The 8,122-nt window shown below is 35.8% G+C and overlaps 1 pseudogene; it reads right to left on the minus strand.

Moving 5' to 3' along the window:
* Positions 1-1,181: 1,181 nt before the first annotated feature.
* On the minus strand, positions 1,182-7,836 carry LOC127695211 (zinc finger protein 431-like; annotated as a pseudogene).
* Positions 7,837-8,122: the final 286 nt, after the last annotated feature.

Raw genomic sequence — 8,122 nt, forward strand, 5'->3', positions numbered from 1 at the left:
ATGTTCATAACAATCTTATTTATAATATCTAGAAGCTGGAAAGAACCCAGATGTCTTTCAACAGAGGAATGGATACAGAAAATGTGGTATATTTACACAATGAAGTACTACTCACCTTTAAAAATGATGAATTCATAAAATTCTTAGGTAAATGGATAGAACCAGCAAATATTATCCTGAGTGAGATAACCCAGTCACAAGAGAACACACATGGTATGCACTCACTCATAGGTGGTTATTAGCCCAAAAGCTTCAAATACCCAAGATATAATTCACAGAACACCTGAAGCTCAAGAATAGTGAAGATGAGAGTGTGAGTGCTTCAGTCCTTCTTAGAAAGGGGAACAAAATACTCATGGGAGCAACTATGGAGTCAAAGTACAGAGAGAGACTGTCTTGCCTGGTGATTTATCTCAGAGACAGTCACCAAACTCTGACACTATTGTGGATGCTAAGACTTGCTGAAGGGAGCCTGATACAGCTGTCTCTCCCGAGGCCCTGCCAGAGCCTTACAAATACAGAGTTGGATGTTTACACCAATCATTGCACTGAGTGTGGGGTTCCCAATGGAGAAGTTAGAGAAAGGACTGAAGGAGCTGAAGGGATTTGCAACCCCATAGGAAGAACAACATCAACCAACCAACCCTCCCCCACCCCCCGCCCAGAGCTCCCAGGGACTAAGCCACCAACCAAGGAGTACACGTGGCTCTGGCTGCGTAACAGAGGATTGCCTTCTTAGGCATCAATATGAGGAGAGGTCCTTGGTCCTATGAAGGTTTGATAGATGCCCCAGTATAGAGGAATCAAGGGCAGGAAGGTAGGTGGATGGAAGAACACCCTCATAGAAGCAGTGGGAGTAGGGAGAAAGGAGAGGGAGTTTCCGGGAGAGAGGGGAACTGGGTAAGGGGATAACACTTGAAATGTAAATAAGTTAAAATAAAAATTGGGAAAAAAAGTTTTATAAAAAATAAACTAATTATGTTCATCCTGGGAGTTGGTGCTGTGTTGAGCTTTCAGGCTTCACTGTGATTCTGCCTTTTTCTCAGCATGTCAGAGGCAACAGCTGCATTTGAGTGACTACACTAAGTCACTCAAAGGAGTCTCCTTTGAGATTTCAACAGATGCCTTAGAAAAGAAGTTGGTAGACATTTTAATGTTACTTTATTTGTAAGATACATATATATAAACACCATGAAACAGTTAAGAAACTGAATAAAGTAGATTAACATTGTTGTTACTGAGTTGCAGCTATACAGGGCCCAGTCTTCCCTATCACTCTATGGTGAGGGAAGGGCCCTTTTGTAAAATATACATGATATGAAAGCTACCATTTTTATCTTTTTAAGTTGATAGTTGAGTGGCATTAAGTACATTCACAGTATTGTGGATTATGACTCCCATCCATTTCCAGAATTTTTTTTTTACCATTTCAAGCTGAAATTCTATACCCAATAAATACTAACTCTTCACTTCTCCCTCTCTTAGCCCTTGGCAACCACCATGCTACTTCCCATTGCTACCAGTTTGATGTCTCTAGGCTCCTTGTACAAATAAAATAATATAATATTTGTCTCTTGGCAACTGGGTCATTTCTTTCTATGTAAAATCCTTGTGGCATCTATGTTCTGGCATGTGCCACAGCTTTTAGTCTGAATTACATTCCATTTGTATATAGTATGTGTTCATATATTTTTGCATGCATCTCTTGACCAAATGTTGGCCTTGAGTATTGTTCCTCAGGTAATGCCCACCTTGTTTTCAAAGCCAGGTCTCTCACTTGAGATCAATAATTTAGGCTAGGCTGTCTTGACAATGAATCCCAGGGCTCCACCTGGCTCCACCTTACCAGAGCTGGGATTACTGGAAGAACATCATATGCCTGACTGGCATTTTGGAGTTTTGTCATATGCATGTGTGATTGTGTGTGTGTGTGTGTGTGTGTGTGCGTGTGTGCGTGTGTGTTTATAAAAACAGCTTGGATCTATAGGAAAGTTTTCAAAAATGTTTTAATAAATATTTATTATACAGAATAATGGGATTTATTATGGTGTTTTCATGCATGTATGTAATGTAATGTATTTTGACAATATTCCCCAAGCCCCTTAATTTCTCTTGTGGTTGCATTGATCCTGTAGATTAATTTTGGAAGTATGGCCATCACATGAGCATGCAAATTAAAGAAGACATCTTCTAGTGTCTTCTTTCTTTCTGCAGTATCTAAAATTTTCATTATAGAGGTCTTTCACTTTATAGAGGTTTAATTCAAGAGAATTTTTGCTTGCATTTTTAAAGTCTTTCGAATAGGATTATCTCCCTGATTTCTTTCTCAGTATATTTTTCATTGGTTTATAAGAAGTCTACTGACTTATGTCATTTTTGTATTCTGCCATTTTGTTGAAAAGAATTTATACACTCTTTAGGTTTTCTGATGGAGATTTTAGAGTCTTTGATGTATAGAATTATATTATCTGCGAAATAGAGATACTTTGACTTCTTCCTTTCCACATTATATTCCTTTTATTTGCTTTATATTATTCTAAGATTTTTTTCAGTATCATCTTGAATAAGAGTCAGGAAAGTGGGAACCCTTGTTTTCTTCAGTTAATATGATGTCAGCTATGATTACCATACACATTATTATGGTGAAATGTTTCTTATATTCTGAATTTTTTTGGGATGTTTGACATGATTGATGTTGGCTTGTCAAAAGCTTTCCATGTCTATCAAGATGTCATATTTCTATTCTATCAAAAACAAGAGATCATTGTGAAATTTATAAAATTTATTGACATATTGAACCAGCACTACATCTCTGTAATAAATCAGCTTGATCATGGTGAGTGATTTTTTGATATATTATTGAATTAAATTTGCAAGTATTTTTAAAGAAATTTGGCATATATGTATACTTATATTGGACATTGGTCAGTAATTTTTTTATTTTTTTTATCTGGTTTTAGTATCAGGCTAATACTAGTTTCATAAAGAGTTTGGTAATATAGCCTTCCTTGGCTATTTAATATAATAGTTTGAGAAGCATTTGTATTAGTATTTCATTGATGGTCTGGTATTTTTTTAATTGGTAGATATTTGATTAGTGCTTCACTTTTATTGCTTTCTACAAAGCTGCTCAATTTTTAAATATCTTCATGATTTACTTTTGGTAGGTAATATACATCTAGAAATCTGTACATTTTATTTTAGAGTTTTCCAATTCATTGGAATATATGATTTTTAAGGTAAGACCTAACAATTATTCTAAATTTCATTAATGAGTGTGGTAAAAGTTCTCCTTACCCTCTAGTTTATTTACTTTGAGAAACTTCACCTTGATTTTTGTATTAAATTGGTTTTAGAATTTTGTATGTAAATACTATATATCATTCTTATCCCTCCCTTCCCCCCAAACAACCTCCTCCCATTTACTCACTCAAACTTACACCTTCTTTTTCTCTCTCATTTTCTATGTCTAATCCTAACACCTAACCCTAAACCCCCAACCCTAAACCATAATAGCAAACTCTAACCCTAACAACTCTAACCCTTAACCCTAACAACTCTAACCTTTAACCTAACCCTCAATTATGACATTCATAGGGTTTCTCTCCAGTATGTATTCATCTATGAATTCGGAGACTACTGACCTGAAATATGACTTTACCACACTAGTTACATTCACGGGGTTTTTCCTCCAGTATGTGTTATTTTATATCTTTGGAGATAATCATGAAATGCAAAGACTTTACATTGATTACATTTATAAGGTTTCTCTTCAGTATGACTTATTTCCTGCCTTTGAAGTTGAACATGAAAGGGACTTACCACATTGATTATGTGTTCTTTCATGTATTTGGAAACTACAGTAATGTGAAAAGGCTTTATCACATTCATTATATTCCTAAGGTTTCTGTCCAGTATATGTTCTTTTATGTCTTTAGAGAGTTCTCCCTTCTGAAAAAGCTTAACCAGATTGACTGCATTCATAGGGTTTCTCTCCAGTATGCATTCTTTTATGGCTTTGAAGACTACTATGACATTTAAAAGCTTTACTACATTGATTACATTCATATGGTTTCTCTCCAGTATGCATTCTTTTATGGCTTCGAAGACTACTATGACATTTAAAAGCTTTACTACATTGATTACATTTATAGGGTTTCTCTCCAGTATGTGTTCTTTTATGTACTTGAAGATAATTATGATATGCAAAGGCTTTACCACACTGATCACATTCATAGGGTTTCTCGCCAGTATGTATTCTTTTATGGTTTTGAAGACTATAGTGACAGGCAAAGGCTTTACCACATTGATTGCATTCATAGGGCTTTTCTCCAGTATGTGTTATTTTATGGATTTGAAGATTGCTGTGATATGCAAAGGCTTTACCACATTGGTTACATTCATAGGGTTTCTCCCCAGTATGTGTTCTTTTATGGATTTGAAGATAACTATGATATGCAAAAGCTTTGCCACATTGACTACATTCATGGGGTCTCTCTCCAGTATGTGTTCTTTCATGTATTTTGAGATGACTGGAACATAAAAAGGCTTGACCACATTGATTACATTCATAGGGTTTCTTTCCAGTATGTGTTCTTTTATGTATTTTGAGATGACTGGAACACGCAAAGGCTTTACCACACTGATTACATTCACAGAGTTTTTTCTCCAGTATGTGTTCTTTTATGATTTTGAAGACCAGTGTAACATGCAAAGGTTTTAGCACATTGATTACATTCATAGGGCTTTTTTCCAGTATGTGTTCTTTTATGGTTTTGAAGACCAGTGTAACATGTAAAGGCTTTACCACATTGATTACATTCATAGGGTTTCTCTCCAGTATGTGTTCTTTTATGTATTCGAAGATAATTACGATATGCAAAGGCTTTTCCACATTGATTACATTCATAGGGTCTCTCTCCAGTATGTATTATTTTATGGTTTTGAAGACTACTGTGACATGCAAAGGCTTTACTGCATTGATTACATTTATAGGGCTTTTCTCCTGTATGTGTTCTTTCATGATTTTTAAGTCCAACATGAAATGTAAAGGCTTTACCACATTGCTTACATTCATAAAGTTTCTCTCCAGTATGTAATCTGTTATGGTAATGAAGACTACTGTTAGATGCAAAGGCTTTACCACATTGATTACATTCATAGGGCTTAACTCCAGTATGTGTTCTTTCATGAATTTGAAGTCCACCACGACATGTAAAGGCTTTACCACATTGATTACATTCATAAGGTTTCTCTCCAGTATGTGTTCTTTTATGTGTTTTGAGATGACTGGAACATAGAAAGGCTTTACCACATTGATGACATTCATAGGGCTTCTCTCCAGTATGTGTTCTTTTATGTATTTGGAGATGACTGTGTCGTGAAAAGGCTTTATCACATTGATTACATTTGTAAGGTTTCTCTCCAGTATGAATTCTTTCATGCCTTCGAAGCTGACCGTGGGATGCAAAGGCTTTACTACACTGCTTACATTTATAAGGTTTCTCTCCAGTATGTGTTCTTTTATGTATTCGGAGGTAACTTTGTCGAGAATAGGCTTTATCACATTGATTACATTCAAAGAGCTTTTCTCTGGCATGAGTTCTTTTATGGGTTCTAAGATAACTGTGTTGAGAAAAGGCCTTATCACATCGATTACATTTGTAGAGTTTCTTTCTAGTGTGTGTTCTTTGATGTATTTGGAGACTGCTGTGATGTACAACGGATTCACCATATTGAATACCTTTATAGGGTTTCTCTCCAGTATGACTTCTTTCATGCCTGCAAAGATAATTGGAACATGTCAAAGATTTACCACATTCATTATACTGATCAATCTTTTTATCTGTAGGAATTAATTTTACAATTCAGTCTAGTTGTAAAGAGATATCAGATCTTAAGGTTTTATCACTTAGTTTACAATCATAGTTTCCCATTCATTATGGGTGGTTTTATGTCTTAGCAGATACCTATAATGGTAAAAGCATTTACTACATGGCTCACAATTGGAGCATCCTTTTTCACTGTGAAGTTTTTCATATAGTTGAAGAGATCTGGAATAACTCAGAACATTACCACACTGAGTGCATTCATAAATTTTTTATTTTCCTATAGTGAAAAATATACTGCATTTGCATATAGAATTTGCAATGGAAACTGATCAAACAGAGAAAAATTTCCACATCCCTAGTACTCATAGGGATTTTCTGCAGTGTGAGTTTATGGATATATTCCCAATGAAGTTGGAAAACTAATTTATTATAAACTTGTATCACACTGAGAAAGTCTACTCAAATAGGGAATATCTTCTAATTGTTCTAAGAGAGAGAGAGGTAGGTACATTGCTTCTTTCACTATCCCTATGCTCATATGGCTTATATCCATTGTGATGCATGATATACCTATTAAAAGAAGAATAAGAAATGAAGGATTTCCACACTGTATTCACACAGTTTGACTTTTTGTTCATCAAAGACATGTGGCATAGGGATTAAGGTTTCTCCTTGACAACATTCTTGACTCTCATTAACTGCCCCTCTCACTAACTTTAGCAATGCTACTACAGGTATATGAACAATGCCAGTTTTACTATGGAATATTTCCTAATTAGAAGATTTTGGACATATGTACCTATTCAATGTATATATCTTTTGCAATACAAGAGTGGTATGAGTCTAAATAGATTGCCAGGTCTACAGAGTAGCTGCAATGTGACTAGTAGGTGGCAATATCTGATGAGGCATTGTTTTCTTGTACCTTTTCTCAGAGGAATGCCTTGCAAACAAAAATCAGATACCTGATACTGAGGTTCATGGATTTTTGAAAATTTAATAATCAAGATATACTTAAGTGTTTTTTTTACACTGTTGTTTTCCCTTAAAATGTACAGGACACATTAAAAATTATTCTGAGACATACTTATACCAACTTGAACATGAAAATTACCTTGCATGTCTTCTAGAACTTTGACAATGTTCTTCATTATGGTCTTCCCAATTGTAGCCTAAAATATAGTACCAGAATAGTTATGAATTATTATTGGAAATTAGGGAAAATTTAACTTACTATCTTCAGTGAACCTAATTTATTAACCTCATTCTTCATCATTCTCAGTTGAAATTATAGAACAGCATCAGTAACAAAGAAGCACTTGTTCCCTCATTTGAAAAAGTGAAAGAAAATTCAGTGTCTTACCTATAGCAGTGAGATTCCTGTAGGTCTCCAACATCACATCTTTGTAGAGACTCTTCTGTGAACGATCCAGCAAAGCCCATTCTTCTTGAGTGAAGTCCACATGCACATCATCATAGGTTACTGCACTCTAAAATATCCCACAAATGTGTATAGCAGAAACCATGATACAGACAACACTGTAAATGTATACTGCATTGACAATATATTCATATACTTCTGCTCCATTTATTTCTTGACCCAGAGGTACTAATGTAATCACCAAGTCATCTTAGAAGTAAGCTGAATAATGAGGTTCACTTCTGTCATTGCTTCACTCTTTGAATAGGATATATAGCCTTGAAAGAAAAATGCCAATTAACGGGGGGGGGGGGGGGGGGGGAGGGGGGGGAGGAGATGCTCACCTTTAAGCTTAGCATTCAGGAGGCAGAGGCAGGTGTATCTCATTGAGTTGGATGCCAGCCTGGTCTGTCCAGGACAGCCAGAGGTACATTTTAAGACCTGTCTCCCCTGTAAAAATCAAACAAGAATGAGAGGAAGAACTCAGAGGATTTTACTTAAGTTCCCTCAAAGAGTTGTACATTCTGCCAGGCGGTAGTGGCGCACGCCTTTAATCCCAGCACTTGGGAGGCAGAGGCAGGTGGATTTCTGAGTTCAGGGCCAGCCTGATCTACAGAGTGAGTTCCAGGATAGCCAGGGCTACACAGAGAAACCCTGTCTCGAAAAACCAAAAAAAAAAAAAAAAAAAAAAATGTACATTCACCCCAGTTCTGTATTCATCTTCCAAAATCTTGAAGTGCCCAGTTAAAACTGGAACATTAATAAGATCTTACAAAAAGGGGATACATGTTTAAACAGTTGCAAATGTATAGATGAAAATATTAGCAAAAATTAGCAACATAGGACAGGAGAGATGGCTCAGCAGTGAAGA

The sequence above is a fragment of the Apodemus sylvaticus genome, chromosome 10 (assembly GCF_947179515.1).
Source record: "Apodemus sylvaticus chromosome 10, mApoSyl1.1, whole genome shotgun sequence".
In the NCBI taxonomy this organism is placed as follows: Eukaryota; Metazoa; Chordata; class Mammalia; order Rodentia; family Muridae; genus Apodemus; species Apodemus sylvaticus.